General features: G+C 41.1%; 1 long non-coding RNA gene across 1 annotated transcript; it reads left to right on the forward strand.

Annotated features, from left to right (window-relative positions):
• The first annotated feature begins 12,011 nt into the window (after window positions 1-12,011).
• On the forward strand, window positions 12,012-18,749 carry LOC121443717. Its single transcript, XR_005973690.1, has 4 exons — window positions 12,012-12,143; window positions 13,044-13,115; window positions 14,951-15,059; window positions 18,674-18,749. It is a non-coding gene; the product is annotated as an uncharacterized LOC121443717 (long non-coding RNA).
• The last annotated feature ends 259 nt before the right edge of the window (window positions 18,750-19,008 follow it).

The raw sequence follows: 19,008 nt of genomic DNA on the forward strand, positions 1-19,008 counted from the left end.
GCTGGTGCCCCATACCCTCTCAATTAGAGTAAAGTAGGAGACTGAGAAAGGGATTCTTTAAATCTGTAGGGGAAGTGCCTGGAAGGCACCCTGCCTGGCCCAAATGTGATACTTGCCTAGCTCACCACACCTGCAGATCTGGAACTGAACTAGCAGTGTGGCACACTGGGATTCAGGTTTTCAAGATGGTTTCTGATTAACACACAAGCAGACCACAATGGCACTGGTAGGGCCCTAAAAATTAAATTGTCATTGGTACCGCAGCCCACAAATTTAGACCAGGAAACAACAAAAATACCCATACCAAAACACAGCATAAAGAACCTTTTAAAACAAAAGACAAAGTGTCAGGAGAAACCTCTTGAAAGCAGTTAGTGAGAAAACTATACATTACCTATAAGGGAATGCTGATTTAAATGATAGCAGATTTTTCATCCAAAACCAGAAAGGCCAGAAGGAAGTGGTACATTTTTCAAATAATGCAAGAAAAGAACTGTCAACTCTTAATTCCATGTTCAGGGAAAATATCCTACAGGAATGAAAGGGAAATAAAGACAGTCTCAGATGACAGAGGAAATTTATAGACGTTTCACTAGCAGATGTATCATAAATGAGTGGCTAAAGGAAGCTCTCCAAACAAAAAGAAATGATACCAGAAAGAGTCTTGGAACTTTAGAAAGGAAGGAAAACAATGACTTACCTAACACTCAGAATAAATATAATATACTACCTTTTTCCTTGTATGTTTTTCTATACAAAAATCAAGCAAAATTTTACAACCTGACAGTAGGGCTAATCTAAAAGACATAATAAGAAAAGTCTATTTTATATACAGAAGGCAAATAAGAAACTTGTATTTTAAAAGCAGAATGGTAAAAAGAGCTAGCAAATCAAGATTTTCTAGCCAAGTGTGGTGGCTCCCACCTGTAATCCCAGCACTTGGAAGGCAGAGGCAGGCAGGAGCAGTGCCAGCCATGACTACAAAGTGAGACTAGCCTCAAAGAATAGAAAAATCAATTTTCTACACTATATTAGAAGTGGCCTATGTAGCTTTGATTATCCTAGAACTCTATATAGACCTGATTCACAGGGATCTGCCTGCTTCTGCCTCCTGAGTGTTAGGCTTAAAGGCATGCATCACCATGCAAAGCTTTGAATTAATAAAAAAAAATAGTAGGGCTAGGACGATGGCTCTGTGGGGAAAGCACTTACTGTGTAAGTATGGGAAGCACAGTTCAGATCCCCAGGGCCCATGGAAAGAGCTCGGCAGGTCAGTGGCCTAGCTGTGAGCCCATCACAGAGAAGACATCCCACACTGTGATGTCCTCGCCAAAGCAAGCCTCAGTCAATAAAGTAGAGAACAATCAAGTAAGATAGCCAGTATCAATCTCTGGCCCACATATGTGTACATGTGCATGTTCACTCCCTATGTACACACCCCCACACATACACATATGCAAAATAGTTTAAAAACTATCAGACAAAAATGCCAGACATACCTTACTCATGGGCAGGAAGATCACAGGTTTGAGGTCACCCTGGGCTACACATTGAGACTCTATCTCAAAAACAAAAACAAAAAAACAAAAAACAAAACCACAAATGATAAAAAGCCCAAACAACAAAAATTAAAAGCCCAATATTCAATCAATGTAATCTAGCATATCTATTAAGCTAATGAAGAAAAATGATATAATCGTATACTTAAAAAATTTCAGCACTCAGTTATGGTTAAAAAATTAAGCAAACTATGAATAGATAGATGGGTACTTTCTCACCTTGATACAGAATATCTCCCCAAACCTTGCTAGCATCACATTTACTGGTGAAAGATGAAATGTTTCCCCCTAAGATCTATCCCAACAAAGGTGTCTACTCTTATCACTTTCAGTCAATATAACTCAAATGCTGCCAATCAAGCAGGAAAAGGAATAAAAATCATATGATTGGAAAGGAGATAAAACAATTTCCATTTCCAAACAACACAAGTTTCTTTCTTTTTTTTACAATTACATTTATTGTTAGCAAGTGCCTTACTCACTGAGCCATTTTACAAGTCCAATAACATAATTTTTTATAGAGAAATTTCCAAAGTACCTGCCAAAAGACTCATAGAACCAATAATTGAGTTCGGTAGGTCACAGGATATTAAGATCAACACACAAACATCAATTGCATTTCTATGTTATACTGACAGTGAACAATCAACAAAATGCCAATGAGGAGTATAACTAAATGGAAAGATGGAGATCATCATGCTAAAGGGTTAGAAGAGAATGTTGGGAAGATGTCAGTTCTTCCCAAAAGGATATATAGGTTTGATGCCATTTCTCTTACAATTCCATCAAGGTTTTTATAAATGCAAAGTAAGTTCATTACAGAATTTATAGGAAAAGTCAAATTACCAGCCAAGTGTGGTGCCGCAGGCCTTTAATCCCAGCACTTGGGAGGCAGAGGCAGGCAGATTTCTATTGAGTTTGAGGCCAGCTGGTCTACAAAGGGAGTTCCAGGACAGTCAGTGCTACATGTCTTAAAACCCACAAACAAACAAAAAACAACAAAGACAAAATAACTTGGATAGCAAGAATAATTTTGAAAAAGAATAAAGTGGGAGGGATTGCTCTATCTACTAATTCTATCACAATTAAACTAGTATTCCCAGGAGAGACACATAGATTAATAGAGCCAAGAAATGGCCCCATACAGATGGCCCAATTGACTTTGACAGAGATACGAAAGCAATTTAATGAAGCAAAGACAGTCATTTTATTCGAGTCATCGACTGTTTATGGCAAAATTAAAAAATGTCTGTCTTAGGTCCAAGTTTTTAACAAAAAATTAATTCAAAGGGAACTACTGACTTAAAACATAAAACTATACTACTTCTTAGAGAAAACACGAGAGAAGGCAAATGGGATGAGGTGAAGATTTCTTAGGTATGACACCAAAAGCACTATATGTAACCGCAAAACTGGATAAGCTGAAGCCCTCCAAAAAGAGTTTGCAAAATCTCATGTTAAACAAATGAAAAGAGAGACACACAGAGGCGGAGCGGCGGCGGCCAGACGCACAGAGGCGGAGCGGCGGCGGCCAGACGCACAGAGGCGGAGCGGCGGAGGCCAGACGCTGCGGAGCAACACCGCATACAGGAAGAGGCTTTCGGGGACCAGCGCAGAGGCAGACCCAAGCGGCAGGAACAGGCGTGCAATAAGGAGAGCAGATCGCCCTACTACAATCGAATCAAAGAGGTAGGCCTTTGGTTGGCCAGGTCACTGGCACAAGGGGAGCCTGGTCCTGTCCTGAAGATCCTTCAGAGGGGTGAGAGGGTTCTTGGCCTGCAGCAGGAACCACGAAAGAGAGTGAGGGCATTTTGTAAGCGGAGCCCTTGGCCAGCAGGGAAACCTGATCCGGTTTTTAAAGGACCCATTGGATAGGATCAATAGGAGGAGATGGGCAGGCGCCAAGGCAAGAATTCTCCCAATAATCCGAAAAACAACATGAAAACATCAGAACCCAATGATCTTACAACAGAAGTATTTGAACAACCTAACACAGAAGAAATGGAAAAAATCGACTTTATGAAGATAATAGAGTCCCTTAAACAACATGTAAAAAATGCCCTTATAGAAATGGATGAGAAGTATAACAAAAAGTTTGAAGAAATGAGTAAATACGTACATGATACCCTGGGAAACCAAGAAAAAACCATCAAACAGGTAATGGAAACAGTTCAAGAATTGAAAACTGAAATGAAGGCAAAGAAGAAAATACAAACTGAGGACCAGCTGGATATGGAAAATCTAGGCCAACGAGCAGAGTCTACAGAAACAAGCATAATCAATAGAATACAAGAGCTAGAAGAAAGACTCTCAGATGCTGAGGACACCATAGAGAAAATAAACGAACAGATCAAAGAAAACAGCAAAGCCAACAAATTCTCAACACAAAACATTCAGGAACTATGGGACACAATAAAAAAACCAAACCTAAGAATAATAGGAATAGAAGAAGGAGAAGAGTCACAGCTCAAAGGCCCAGAAAATATTTTCAACAAAATTATGGAAGAAAACTTTCCCAACTTAAAGAAAGATATTCACTTAAATATTCAAGAAGCATACAGAACACCAAACAGACTGGATCAAAGAAAAACATCTCCTCGCCATATAATAATCAAAACACAAAATATACAGGTTAAAGAAAAAATATTAAGAGCTGCAAAAGAAAAAGGGCAAGTAACTTATAAAGGTAAACCGATCAGACTTACACCTGACTTCTCGATGGAAACTATGAAAGCCAGAAGGTCCTGGATAGAGGTTCTGCAGAAGCTAAGAGACCATGGATGCAAACCCAAACTACTATACCCAGCCAAGCTATCATTCATTATCAATGGAGAAAACAAAACATTCCAGGATAAGAACAAATTTAAACAATACGTAGCCACAAATCCAGCCCTACAGAAAGTAATAGAAGGAAAATCGCAACCCAAGGAATCCAACACTGCCAACACTGCCTACAATAACCCAGGCATCTAATGACCCTTCACGAGCACATCTCAAAGAAGGGAGACAATCTCTACTACCAAAAGCAATAAGAATAACCGGAGTAAACAACCACTGGTCATTAATATCACTTAATATTAATGGGCTCAATTCACCTATAAAAAGGCACAGGCTAAAAGATTGGATACGAAAACAGGATCCAACATTCTGCTGTTTGCAAGAAACACATCTCAACCACAAAGACAGGCACCTACTCAGAGTAAAGGGTTGGGAAAAGGTGTTTCAAGCAAATGGTCCTAAGAAAAAAGCAGGTGTGGCCATACTAATTTCTAACAAAACTGACTTCAAACTAAAATCAATCAGAAGAGACCGAGACGGTCACTTTATACTCATAACAGGAACAATTCATCAGGAAGAGGTCTCAATCCTGAATATATACGCCCCCAATATAAAAGCACCTACTTATGTAAAAGAAATATTACTAGAACTCAAGGCAGACATCAAACCACACACACTAGTAGTAGGAGACTTCAACACACCTCTCTCTCCAAGGGACAGGTCAATCAGACAGAAACCTAATAGAGAATTAAGAGAATTATTGGAGGTAATGAAGCAAATGGACTTAACAGACATCTATAGAACATTCCACCCAAATAGGAAAGAATATACCTTCTTCTCTGCAGCTCATGGAACCTTCTCAAAAATTGACCACATACTCGGAAACAAAGGAAACCTCCACAGATACAAAAAAATATCAGTGTCCACCTGTGTCTTATCAGATCATCACGGATTAAAATTAGAAGGCAACAACCACGCTGCCCCCAAAAAACCGACAAACTCATGGAAACTGAACAGTCAACTACTGAACCACACCTGGGTCAAGGAAGAAATCAAGAAAGAAATTAAAGTCTTCCTTGAATTTAATGAAAATAAAGGGACAACATACTCAAACCTATGGGACACAATGAAAGCAGTGCTAAGAGGAAAGTTCATAGCACTAAGTGCCCACTTAAAGAAAACGGAGAATGCATACATTGGGGACTTAACAACACACCTGAAAGCTCTAGAAAAAAAAGAAGCAGATGCGCCCAGGAGAAGTAGAAGACTGGAAATAATAAAACTGAGGGCTGAAATCAACAAAATAGAAACACAGAAAACAGTCCAAAGAATCAATGAAACAAAAAGCTGGTTCTTGGAGAAAATCAACAAGATCGACAAACCCCTATCCAAACTAATTAAACGACAGAGAGAGAACACGCAAATAAATAAGATCAGAAATGAAAAGGGGGACATAACCACAGACACAGAGGAAATTCAGAGAATCATTAGATCTTACTACAAAAGCCTGTATGCCACAAAACTGGAAAATACAAAAGAAATGGACATTTTTTTAAATAAGTACCACATACCAAAGCTAAACCAAGACCAGGTGAATGATCTAAATAGACCGGTTTCTCGCGAAGAATTAGAAATGGTTATCAAAAATCTCCCTTCGAAAAAAAGCCCAGGACCAGATGGTTTCAATGCAGAATTCCACCAGAACTTCCAAGAAGAACTAATACCTATACTCCTTAATGTATTTCACAATATAGAATCAGAAGAGTCATTGCCAAATTCCTTTTATGAAGCTACAGTTACCCTGATACCAAAACCACAAAAAGACCCAACCAAGAAAGAGAATTACAGACCGATCTCACTCATGAACATCGACGCAAAAATTTTCAATAAAATACTGGCAAACCGAATCCAAGAACACATAAGAAAAATTATCCATTATGATCAAGTAGGCTTCATCCCAGAGATGCAGGGCTGGTTCAACATACACAAATCTATCAATGTAATCCACCATATAAATAAACTGAAAGAAAAAAACCATATGATCATTTCACTAGATGCGGAAAAAGCATTCGACAAAATTCAACACCCCTTTATGATAAAGGTCTTGGAGAGAATAGGGATACAAGGGTCCTACCTAAATATAATAAAAGCTATTTACAGCAAGCCAACAGCTAACATTAAATTAAACGGAGAAAAACTCAAAGCCATCCCACTAAAATCAGGAACACGACAAGGATGTCCACTCTCTCCATACCTCTTCAATATAGTGCTTGAAATTCTAGCAATAGCAATAAGACAACATAAGGAGATCAAGGGGATTCGTATTGGAAAGGAAGAAGTTAAGCTTTCATTATTTGCAGATGATATGATAGTGTACATAAGCGACCCCAAAAATTCTACCAAAGAACTCCTACAGCTGATAAACAGCTTTAGTAATGTGGCAGGATACAAGATCAACTCCAAAAAATCAGTTGCGTTCCTATACACTAAGGATAAGGAAGCAGAGAGGGAAATCAGAGAAGCATCACCTTTCACGATAGCCACAAATAGCATAAAATACCTTGGGGTAACCCTGACCAAGGAAGTGAAAGATCTACTTGACAAGAACTATAAGTCTTTGAAGAAAGAAATTGAAGAAGACACCAGAAAATGGAAAGACCTCCCTTGCTCTTGGATTGGGAGGATCAACATAGTAAAAATGGCAATTCTACCAAAAGCAATCTATAGATTCAATGCAATCCCCATCAAAATCCCATCAAAATTCTTCACAGATCTGGAGAAGACAATAATTAACTTTATATGGAAAAACAAAAAACCCAGGATAGCCAAAACAATCTTATACAATAAAGGATTGTCTGGAGGCATTACCATCCCTGACTTCAAACTCTATTACAGAGCTACAGTATTGAAAACAGCTTGGTATTGGCATAAAAACAGAGAAGTCGACCAATGGAATCGAATAGAAGACCCTGACATTACCCCACAAACCTATGAACACCTGATCTTCGATAAAGGAGCTAAAAGTATACAATGGAAAAAAGAGAGCATCTTCAACAAATGGTGCTGGCAAAACTGGATGTCAATCTGTAGACGAATGAAAATAGATCCATATCTATCACCATGCACAAAACTCAAATCCAAATGGATTAAAGACCTCAATATCAGTCCGAACACACTGAACCTGATAGAGGAGAAAGTGGGAAGTACTCTACAGCAAATGGGCACAGGAGACCACTTCCTATGTATAACCCCAGCAGCACAGACACTAAGGGCATCATTGAATAAATGGGACTTCCTGAGGCTGAGAAGCTTCTGTAAAGCAAAGGACACTGTCACTAAGACAAAAAGACAACCCACTGACTGGGAGAAGATCTTCACCAACCCTGCAACTGACAAAGGTTTGATCTCCAAAATATATAAAGAACTCAAGAAACTAAACCGTAAAAGGCTAATCAACCCAATTATAAAGTGGGGCACTGATCTGAACAGAGAATTCTCAACAGAAGAACTTCAAATGGCCAAAAGACACTTAAGGTCATGCTCAACTTCCTTAGCGATCAGGGAAATGCAAATCAAGACAACTTTAAGATACCACCTTACACCTGTCAGAATGGCGAAAATAAAAAACACCAATGATAGCCTTTGCTGGAGAGGTTGTGGAGAAAGGGGTACACTCACCCATTGCTGGTGGGAATGCAAACTTGTGCAACCACTCTGGAAAGCAGTGTTTCGGTTTCTCAGGAATTTCGGGATCAACCTACCCCTGGATCCAGCAATACCACTCTTGGGAATATACCCAAGAGAGGCCCTATCATACAACAAAAGTATATGCTCAACTATGTTCATGGCAGCATTGTTTGTAATAGCCAGAACCTGGAAACAACCTAGATGCCCTTCAACGGAAGAATGGATGAAGAAAGTATGGAATATATACATATTAGAGTATTACTCAGCAGTAAAAAACAAGGACTTCTTGAATTTTGCATACAAATGGATGGAAATAGAAAACACTATCCTGAGTGAGGTAAGCCAGACCCAAAAAGAGGAACATGGGATGTACTCACTCATATTTGGTTTCTAGCCATAAATAAAGGACATTGAGCTTATAATTCATGTTCCTAGAGAAGCTAAATAAGAAGGTGAATCCAAAGACAAACACATAGGCATCCTCAGGAATATTAACCTTCATCAGGCGATGAAAGGAGACAGAGACAGAGACCCACACGGGAGCACCGGACAGAAATCTCAAGGTCCAAATCAGGAGCAGAAGGAGACGGAGCACGAGCAAGGAACTCAGGACCACGAGGGGTGCACCCACACACTAAGACAATGGGGATGTTCTATTGGGATCTCACCAAGGCCAGCTGGCCTAGGTCTGAAAAAACATGGGATAAATCCGGACTAGCTGAACATAGCGGACAATGAGGAATACTGAGAATTCAAGAACAATTGCAGTGGGTTTTTGATCCTACTGCACGTACTGGCTTTGTGGGAGCCTAGGCAGTTCGGATGCTCACCTTACGAGACCTGGATAGAGGTGGGCAGTCCTTGGGCTTCCCACAGGTCAGGGAACCCTGATTGCTCTTCGAGCAGATGAGGGAGGGGGAATTGATCGGGGGAGGGGGAGGGAAATGGGAAGCGGTTGTGGGGACGAGGCAGAAATCCTTAATAAATAAATAAATTTAAAAAAAAAACAAAAAAAAACAAATGAAAAGATGAGCTGCAGAATGGGAAAATTATTTTCTGATCATATACATATCTGACAGAGGACTTATATTTAGAATATATAATAACTCTCCAAATTTACTAGTAAGTAATAATCAAATTAGAAAATATCCAAAAGGCATAAGCAGACACATCACCAAAGAGATGGCAACTAAAGACATGCAAGGGAGTTCAACATTGTTGGCCACTAGGGAAAGCCAATTTAAAATGAGCTATCAGCATAGGAAGGCGAAAACAGAAATAGTGACTATTTCAAACAAATACTAAGGAAGAGTAAAGAAGAAACTGATCTCCTCTGTACGGCAATTAGGAAAACAAGATGGGCCAACTGGTCTGGAAATGTGGTCATTTCTTACAACACTCAGGACACACTTAGCATCTGACCATCAACTGCACTTACAGTTATTATTATTATTATTTGTTAGTTTTTGTTTTTCTAGACAGGGTTTCTCTGTGTAGCTTTGGAGCCTGTCCTGGAACTCACTCTGTAGACCAGGCTGGTCTCGAACTCACAGAGATCCACCTGCCTCTGCCTCCCCAGTGCTGAGATTAAAGGCGTGCACTACCACCACCCAGCTGCACTTATAGTTACTTGATGTAAGAAAATGAAACTGTTCTCACAAAAATCTCTATAAGACTGTTTACGGCACTGCTATTCTTTTTTTGAAAAATTTCATTACACCTATTTGTGTGTGTGTCCTATGTGTGAACATCAGAGGATAATTTTCAGGACTCAGGGCGTTCTTTCTTTTCAACTTTTGGATCCCAGGGGTAAAAAAAAAAGTCATCAGGCTTGGTGGCTATGCTTTTACCTACTGAGCCGTCCCCATAGCCCAGCAGTTGTATTCTTTTTTTTTTAATTTTAGAAATATTTATTTATTTATTATGTATACAATATTCTGTCTGTGTGTATGTCTGCAGGCCAGAAGAGGGCACCAGATCTCATTACAGATGGTTGTGAGCCACCATGTGGTTGCTGGGAATTGAACTCAGGACCTCTGGAAGAGCAGGCAATGCTCTTAACCGCTGAGCCATCTCTCCAGCCCAGCAGTTGTATTCTTAACGGGCAAAGTTGGAAGCAGTCCCAATGTCCTTGAATGCATGAACTGTGGTATAGCCACACTGTAGATTATCACTCAGCAATAAAAACAGTGATGAATGTTAAAGAAATTGTGCTGAGGGAAAAAAACCCACAGATTTCAAAATGTATGATTCTATTTATATAATATGTTTGAAGTAACAAATTTAGAGGGATGGCGTGGTGAACATATTAGGAGTTGCCAGGAATTATGTTAAGAAAAGGAGGTGATTGATGATAAGGCATATCAGGGAGACTCTTTGCTTTGAGATGGTTGTCTTGGTCACAGGAATCCACATAGGTGGAAAAATTGTGGAGAACTTAAATTTTCAGATTGAGAAATGGATGCTTGCTAAGTTGATGAGATCCGAATGAGCTTTATGGATTGGACTAGTGTCCCTATCTTGCTTTTGATATAGTTATGTTAGACTACTATTGGGAGAAAAGTCTGAGAGGTACTTACAGGGTTTCATGAGACCCTTCTAACATGTTTACATCTCCCTGTGGAATTTTATTTTAAAATAAATCAAGTATAACAGTAAATGTGAAGGATTATGAATATTTTTCCAGACATTTGCATATAATGAAGAATTAAATCTACAGTATGCAAAGTAGACAAAATACAAACATCTACATTGTTTATCTTAGAAATATAAGTGAAAATGACTATGAGTTTATCATAATCATGATGTATTTTCAATTCTAGAAAGGTAAATAGTAAGTTGCTTGCAAACTTCTGTATTTATCAGAATTCAAAGGGTCAGAATCATTAGTAAATTATATACACTTATTTTATATATTAATAATATATGTCATTTCCCACTTATTCATTAGAAGCTATTGTCTTCTTTAATTGTAATACTGGTTAATAAAACAAAAGCTGTAGGGCAGGCAACCAGGAAGATAAGATCAGGAAGCTGGAACCCAGGGGCACAGACTAAAGCAGGCATCCCTGGGTGAACTTTTTAAACTCTCCGTCCAATCCTCTCTGTCTCAGGAAAAACTCAGCCCTGGTTTAAAGGATTTTTCTAAAGAATTCTGACAGGCCACCTACACTAAACGAGAAAATAATCCCCACTTTTAAGTCAACCGGCCTTTAATTATATTTCAAAATACCTCCACAGCAACACCTGTATGGAGGTTTGAATAACTGGGAGCTGTAGGCTAGCTATATAGACATCAGAAGTTAAAAAAAAAGAAAAGCAGCCGACACCTTCATAAAACATGTTTGCTTGCAACTGGATAAATGTGTTGTCAATTGTCTCCTTGCCTTTATTATTTTTCCATATTTCAAGCAGAAATGACACAAATCAATGGTGGTCACCGAGTTTATAAACGCAGAACTTGAAGTTGAAGCGGGGACTTGAAAAGCTAAGTCTGGCCGGTGATAGAGCCAGTGCACCTCGCCCTTTCTAGCGCCTAGCGGGGCTGGGACTCCTCAGGGCAGCAGCGCGCGCAGCAGGAGGGGAGGAGAACCCACCTGAAGCACCGCCCCGCGCGTGCGGGAGCCCAAAGTGGGCGGAGCCTCGAAGCCGGTGGCGTTGGCGACGGCGCCCAGCCCGCCAGAAGAGCGCGCGCCAAGCAGACGGCGGGGAGTCGGTCGGGTAGGGCGAGCGCAGCCGGCGGTGGGGGGGGGGGGAGTGGCGGTGGTGAGGAAGGAAAGGGAAGAGGCGGAGCGTGGGAGCGCACAGTGTCAGGAATACAATAGTGCTCCGTGCCTCCTCGGCCGCCGCCGCCCAGCAGCCTGCCCAGGGCTGAGGCCTGACGGGCCAGGCGGCCCGGGCGGAGGGCGGGAGTACAGCGCTAAGGGGCGGCCCCCGTGGCGGCTGGGAGGTCCGGGCGGGAGGGCGGGGTGAGGAGGAGATTAGGGGGCAGGTGCGAGGGAGGGAAGAGAAGAAAGCGGGCGGCTAGGGGGCGGTTACCACCCTAGCCGGACTCGCCCGGCACGTTGAGGGGCCCCTGAGTGCGGCAGGAAAGGAGCGGAGCCCGAAGCGGCGCCGAAGGTAGGCGCTCCCGAGGGTCACCAAGGCAGCGGCAGCGAGGTTGTGGGCGTAGTGCGGCTTTGGCGGCGGGAGAGGTGGCCTCGAGGAGTGGGACGAGGGCGGCGTGGAGCTAGGGGTCCCGGCCTCGCCGCGCTGGGGGGAGCTCCAGTTCCACGAAGCGGTTGCCTCCGGTGTCCCCCGAGAGCCGTGGAGCGGAGAGCTTGTGTGGGCTGAGGTAAAGTGCCCAGTCGCCCCTCTGCTGGTGGCGCGCTGTGCCTGGTGGCCCGAGCTGGGGGGTGGGCGGGGGGGGGGCGCGGACACGGACACGCGAGCTCGGCTGCAGCCTCTGGGCCACCTCGGAAGGCGTTGAGCGCCATAACTGTGGCGGCTGTTGCCTTCAGACTCCCCTCCCGGCGCCCCTTGCCGTGCCTGTTCTGTGCTCTCGGGACTCGTGGGGACCAGACCTCGGGGCTAGAGGGCATGCTCTTTCTGCCGCCTGCGGCTGGCCAGTCCTAGCAGCGAGAGGGCGCACCCTGGCTGGTTGAGCCTTGCCGAGCGGGAAGACACCGAGTGTCTGGAGCGGGGAAGCCCGGCAGTGCAGGGAGCAACCAGACACCCCGAGAGCCCAAATGCCAAGCTAGCGGGAGCGCGGGCGCCCTGCGGGCTGGCGGACGGCGAACTTTCCTTTCTGCCGTCATTGTTAGGACCCTGTGAGTGTTCGCAGCAGCCTAGCGCCCTGCGGTCCTGGAGGTGGGAAAATCGCCCATTACGGGGAGGTTTTTCTGCCACCGGGCATGGTACAGTTGTTAACTTTTTTCCAGCTCTCGAATTCGTTTTTTATGACCTCCTCTGAAGGGGCCACATTTATATGTTTGTTTGTTTGTTTAATCTTCCCATCTTTTCCCCTGCGTTTCGGAGCAGAGCCTTGGCTTTGGTGGAGACTGGCACCCTGCGTTCATTATTTGTCAGGAAGAAAGTGGAGTGGCATCTCAAGTGAGTGTCGACCCTCACCCACCTTGTGAAGACGTGCTTAACAGTTCATCTCTGTGCAGCCCTAGGACTTGTCACTTGTAGGGATTTGGCAAGAAACTTGTTTGGCTGCTCCATTGGCCTAAGGTACAAGGACATACATGTCCTGAGATGTGTGTCGACCCTCACCCACCTTGTGAAGTTGAGGATGAGACCCCCACCCTCTGTCCTCCACAGATGGTATAAGAAATCAAAACCTTAGTGACAGTAATTCCAGTGACCTAGAGGGAAAAGAGACCTCATTCCCTGCATTCAGTCAGATAAAGATAGCTGCTACTCTCTAAACTCGGAAAAGTAATGAAAAAAAAATAGGTAAAAACTGGTTACACCACATCGTTGCCTAGTTCGCGCTAACCAGAATCCACTTTCCCAGCGTACTTCTTAAATACCTTGCCTGCAGCCACTTCTTGTCTGCCCTGGGGGTTGGAGAATGGGGGTGGGGAAAAGAGCATATTTTTCTGTTTAACATTAAGAGTGTCCTACTTCCATAATTATCATTTTCTTTTCGATTTAAGGTGAGCTCTGAGTTTAAATACTTGAATTATTAGAGGATAAATTCTCACTCAAGGATTACAGAAGTTGGAGGAATGCTGATCATATTAAGTTGGGGAGTGCACAGTTCATATTCAATTCCCAACATTGGGAACCATCATTGCCACCTTTCTTTCACTTCTGTTCACTAGAGAAGAGCTCTTATTCCAATACTGTCACCTTAAAAGAGTTTCTCACATTTTTTAGCCAGTTAGTTCTGGAATAATATAGGTTACAGTGTTCTAATTCCAGAATCCATACTTAGTTTTCTCTTTATTGAATCAGACCATGGCAGTGTGGTATATGATTCTTGTCCAAAGTGAAGGAGCCAGGAATGACTTGGAAATAGCTTTCAAGGCACTTGTAAACCACTTTCTGGCTTATAGGGGAGAGTCCCAGGACCATCACAACTGATGATTCTGGGGCAGTTATTACACCCAAGACATATGAGTTAGTGAAAGCTAAAGTACAAGAATGTCAGATTTAGTATGGCCATCTACTTTAGTAATGCTTGCCTTTCCTCTCTGTTGTGTTCTACCAACCATAGCAAATGTTTGTCCTCTAAGCTATACAAAGCCATCTCTTCTTTTTTTACTTTGAGGTCTAAATGAAACTAATCACATATTTTGGTGCTGGTGAGGAAATCAGAAGACATCAGGTGTTTGTGTAGATGTGACATTAGAGAGCTCTTAGAAGCTTTGATAGGAATGCAGAGAGAGAGGCTAAAATGAGGTTGAATATTATTATGGGACATAATGTACCTACCTCTCCATGGAGCTTATAAAAAGTAGGAACTGAAGAAGATAGAATTGATAGTCTGACTTATATTAAGAAAATCTCTCATTGGGATAATTTACTGTGATCTTTGCTTGCCTCACTTTTTTAGGTGAGAGGTGGGTGTTGGGTGATACCCATCTGGCACTATCCTAACCATAATTTTTGGTGTTGAAAATTGAAACCAGAGTCTTGCACATACTCAGCAAACATTCTACTACTGAGCTACCTACCCCTTACCTTGATACCCTTATAAAGTGGGGACATTTGGCTCATTCATAAGTTATATTGTTCTGGTTACTGTGGATGAGAAAGCTAAAGCATTCTCAGCTTTATAAAGGTTTTCAGGGTGGGGAGAATCTAGGATGGGTGGTTTAGAAGTGCTGAATGAATAAGAAGATGCTAGCAGGTGATCATTATAGACCAAGTAACTACTGCTTTAAATTTTCTGGTTTTGTGACTCCCCCATGGTTATTGTTTTGTCCTTTCTGTAGGGCTATCCATAGACAACAGAAGCAAGGATCCTACAATCAAAAGGGCTTCTGTGCTTAGTCTTTGGAAAAAACTTACATGATCTAATTTTCCAGACTTGGGAAAGGAAAGGTAAGAACTCAAAATGCTGTTTTTCTGAACATGAGGGCATGTCCTTGTGGGTACTGGGTGGTTCTGATATGCCCTGAAGAAAAAAGATCTGTCAAGGGAGAGTTAGTTATACTGGGACTTTGGCAAATAGAAGGCATCTATGATATCATAAGTACCCTTCAAGCTACAAATAATTTTTCCACTCCAACTCATAAGCCACGGCTATGCCCCACTACCCATAAAGGTCATTTTCTTCTGATACCTGCTGATAGGCAACAAAAAAAAAGCCCACAAACCTAAGCTAGTGTCGCTTTTTTGTTAGTTTGAGACAGGGCTTACTGTGTAGCCCAGACTGGCTTTCCTACTCATGATCCTCCTGCCTCAGCCTCCTGAGTGCTGAGATTATAAAGTATGGGCTACTATGGTTGGCTAGAATGTTGTTTTTGGACTAGCTAACAAGAAAATGTGATATCAGCTTGACTTATACACTGAACCCTTTGTGCTGAAATCTCCTGGGAAACTTGCTGGTATTAGATTTTGAAAACTTAATTTTTGATAAAATATTATAATTTTAAAAATGTTGCAAGATTGGTACAAAAACTCACTGTATTCCCTTTATCCAAGGTCACTAGTTATCAGCTGTTTGCCTTCATTTGCTCTTTCTGTTTCTTTTTACAAATCATTTGAGGTAACCACTGAAAGAGTGGTACTTGTCAAGGCCATCCGGTCGTGAAGAGTGTCTCAGAGGCAACCATTGGTATAGCAGAACATTGGTGGTGGGGCAGGGCCCCAGAGGTAAAGTCTCACTGTAGCTACCAATCATATGTTTGTAAACCAAGTTTAATCTCTGATACTAGATAGAGAAATCATAACCAATGGTAAAAGTATTTAAGATATCCTCTCCCTTTCACTGTTCTTGTTGTGTGTTTCCCTATGTCAAATTTTAGTACTATGAAAACTCTCAACTTTGTGGTCATTAATATAATTTCCACTTAATTCATTCAGCAAACATAGTTTTTTCTATTTGCTAGAGCTAAAAAGGGAGAAATATACTCATCCCCTTAAGTAAGAGCTTAATGTCCAGTGGAAAGAATTTGAGGAATCTTTTCAGCAGTTAGGAGGAGGAATGTTCTGCTGATGGGAACAGAGGCCTGGTTAAGGATCTGAAGAGTAGATAATAGATATCTGGGAGTCACTTAACAGTATGTTAACTGTACATATCCATCTTTAAGGCCTTCTGCTCTTAGATGACAAAGTCCATGAGTTAGGGAATCCTTTGATGTCATATATCCACTACAGGCAATGGAATCAGGCAAACTTGGACTCATATTCTGCTCTTCCACTTGATCTTGGCTAGTTTACTTCTCTGTGCTTCAGTTTCTTCATGTGCCAAATCATATCTTTGAGGATGGTGGTGAGAATTTAGTTGAAGTAATATTTGCTCTGTAACCTCTTATTTCATCTTCCCTTACTCCCTAAAATGCTGTTTGTTGGAAATAACATTTAAAGTGTTAGGTATTAAGGTAGGATCCAAGGAACTATTTTTTTTCAACAGATAATATCTGACTACTAGTTCTAGGAAAGACAATGGTGATTACCTTATGGAATAATAAAAATAATAGCAACAGAGATTTGGTAACAATTTTCTTTATGTTGAGCACTGGATAGCTCTCTGAGCAGAGCATAGCTCAGACATGTGAATCTTAAAATGGTGAAACAGAGCCAACTTGCAAAAGGTCACACAGCGAGAAAAAGATAGAATTAATTTTTCTGTGACTGAAACCAGTGGAGTGCCCTTGGAGCCTCGAGAATGAATAAATAAGGTAGAGAGAAGAGATTGCCAGGCAGAGGAAATAGCAGTTGTTGTGACAGCGTTGAAGTGGGAAAGAGGAATAAAGGGTTCACACAGGTTTGGTTGGATCTGGGAAAAAAGGTAAGCAGAAAATTGACAGGCTTTGTGGAATTTCATTAAAGAGCTTGTGCTTTATTTCAAAGACAGGCAGATGCTTCTTAAAGGTATTAAACTTTTCCTAAATGGCATGTGTGTGTACTTCAGAAAAGTATCCAATGGTGCTTAAAAGAACTTTAAGTCATTTCCTCAGTGTTCCACCTTTCATTCCAACAGAGGTGATATTTCTAAATAAACTTCCACCAAAATGTTGATAGATGACTTTTACTATCTTCTGTGAGTATTGGTAAGAGATGCCATGATGCTAGAAGATGCCACTTAAGAATGCTGGTAGAAAAGGTTTTTTTTGTTTTTTGTTTTTTTTTTTTTTAGATTTATTTATTCTGTATACAACTTTCTGCCTCCAGGTATACCCACACGCCAGAGGAGGGCGCCAGATCTCTTTACAGATGGTTTGGAGCCACCATGTGGTTGCTGGGAATTGAACTCAGGACCTCTAGAAGAGCAGACAGTGCTCTTAACCACTGAGCCATCTCTCCAGCCCCAGAAAAAGGTTTAATTAGGTTCATATCTCTTGCATTTTAGGCTTCATTAAGGGAAATTGTTCAGTTTTCATTAAGCCTGCAAAATAGATAAACAGTTGGAATTAAGAGGAAAAGTAATTTCTGGAATTCTGGATTTATCATTACAAGTAGAACTGTTGAGTGTAAGGCTTTGTTTTAAATATATCATAATTAAGATACTTCTGTGACTAAATGGAAATTTGTCATTTTTTTAATTTTGTGTGTGTGCCATCTGTGATGGCAGACAGCACATTTGTGAGACTTTGGAAGACTGAAACATTTTTTTCTATAATATTTTTTCATATTTTCATTCAGCTGGTGGAAGTTTTTATATTTGAAACTTTATGTATAGTGTAAACCTCTTCCTCTTGCTGTATGTGTTGGATCACATACTTTTATGTAGCCTGTTCTAGTTAGATTTTAGGAATAAGAGAAAGTGCTTAGTTAGTGGCTTGATGATTTAGGGTGGCCTTGCATAGACAACTAGTGTTTGGTAGACTAGTTGCTTTGGTAGGAGGCCCTAAGCTTGGATGGCTCATCACTCCATGTGGTAGTCTCTTCTAGGTGGCTAGTCTGGACTTATTAGTGTAGTAGTCTCCAAGTCTCAAAAGAGAGAAGCAAGTAAAAGCAAGCACCAGCCAGTACACAAGTACTTTTTTCAAGTGTCTGCTCCTGTCACATTTGCTGTTATTACATTGGTAAATCACAAGAGTGCTTTCGTGACCAAGTCCAGATACATTGTGGGAGACCATTCAAAAAGTGGATATAAGGAACTGTGAACAAATTGGGAACCTTTACAGCAATTATACATAATTGGTAATGAGTGAAAAGCTAGAGGGAGGTAGTGTGGTTTTGGAAGGACATATGCACACAAATGGGTCAACCGCTCTCTCATCTTAAACAACTATTATCAAAGGAACTCCTGGGTTTCCTCAACACCCATTCAAGTTTTATCACAAAATTCTTGTGTATTATGTTTTGTAGTTATGAAGAAATACTAGGGAATCCACCACCATGCAATGAGAGGAACATTGGCAATTTTGCCATTAGCTCCTCGCCCTTTTCAAAATAATTTTTACCTAAAAGAAGAAATGCTTATTTGGGCATTATAATAAGGGCAAAGGATTCTTTGTAATTATGTTTTATTTATTCAAATTTTGAAGTATCCCTGTGATTGCAGTGAAGAATCCAGTATCATATTGTGGAGTGGTCAAGATCCACCAGTGTGAAGCATCAGGCTTTGGCCTTTGTTCTGGAAGACGATCTCAAAGGTAACATTCTTTACATAACATAGATTTTTTTTTCAACAACTTGCAGGATGAAATTCATTATATAGAAATATAATGGTCTTTAGAAACATGGGGAACTGAGTAAAATACTCATTTTGTGTATTGTAGGGGTTATGTATTTCTCCTGAAAATTGTGCAATGACATAATCTTAGATTTTATGTCCTCCTAAGACAAAATTTTAGAATTCCTGATATTTAACTCAGTAACT

Source organism: Microtus oregoni, unplaced genomic scaffold (assembly GCF_018167655.1).
Source record: "Microtus oregoni isolate MIOR12 unplaced genomic scaffold, Mior012 000112F_ref0000385, whole genome shotgun sequence".
In the NCBI taxonomy this organism is placed as follows: domain Eukaryota; kingdom Metazoa; phylum Chordata; class Mammalia; order Rodentia; family Cricetidae; genus Microtus; species Microtus oregoni.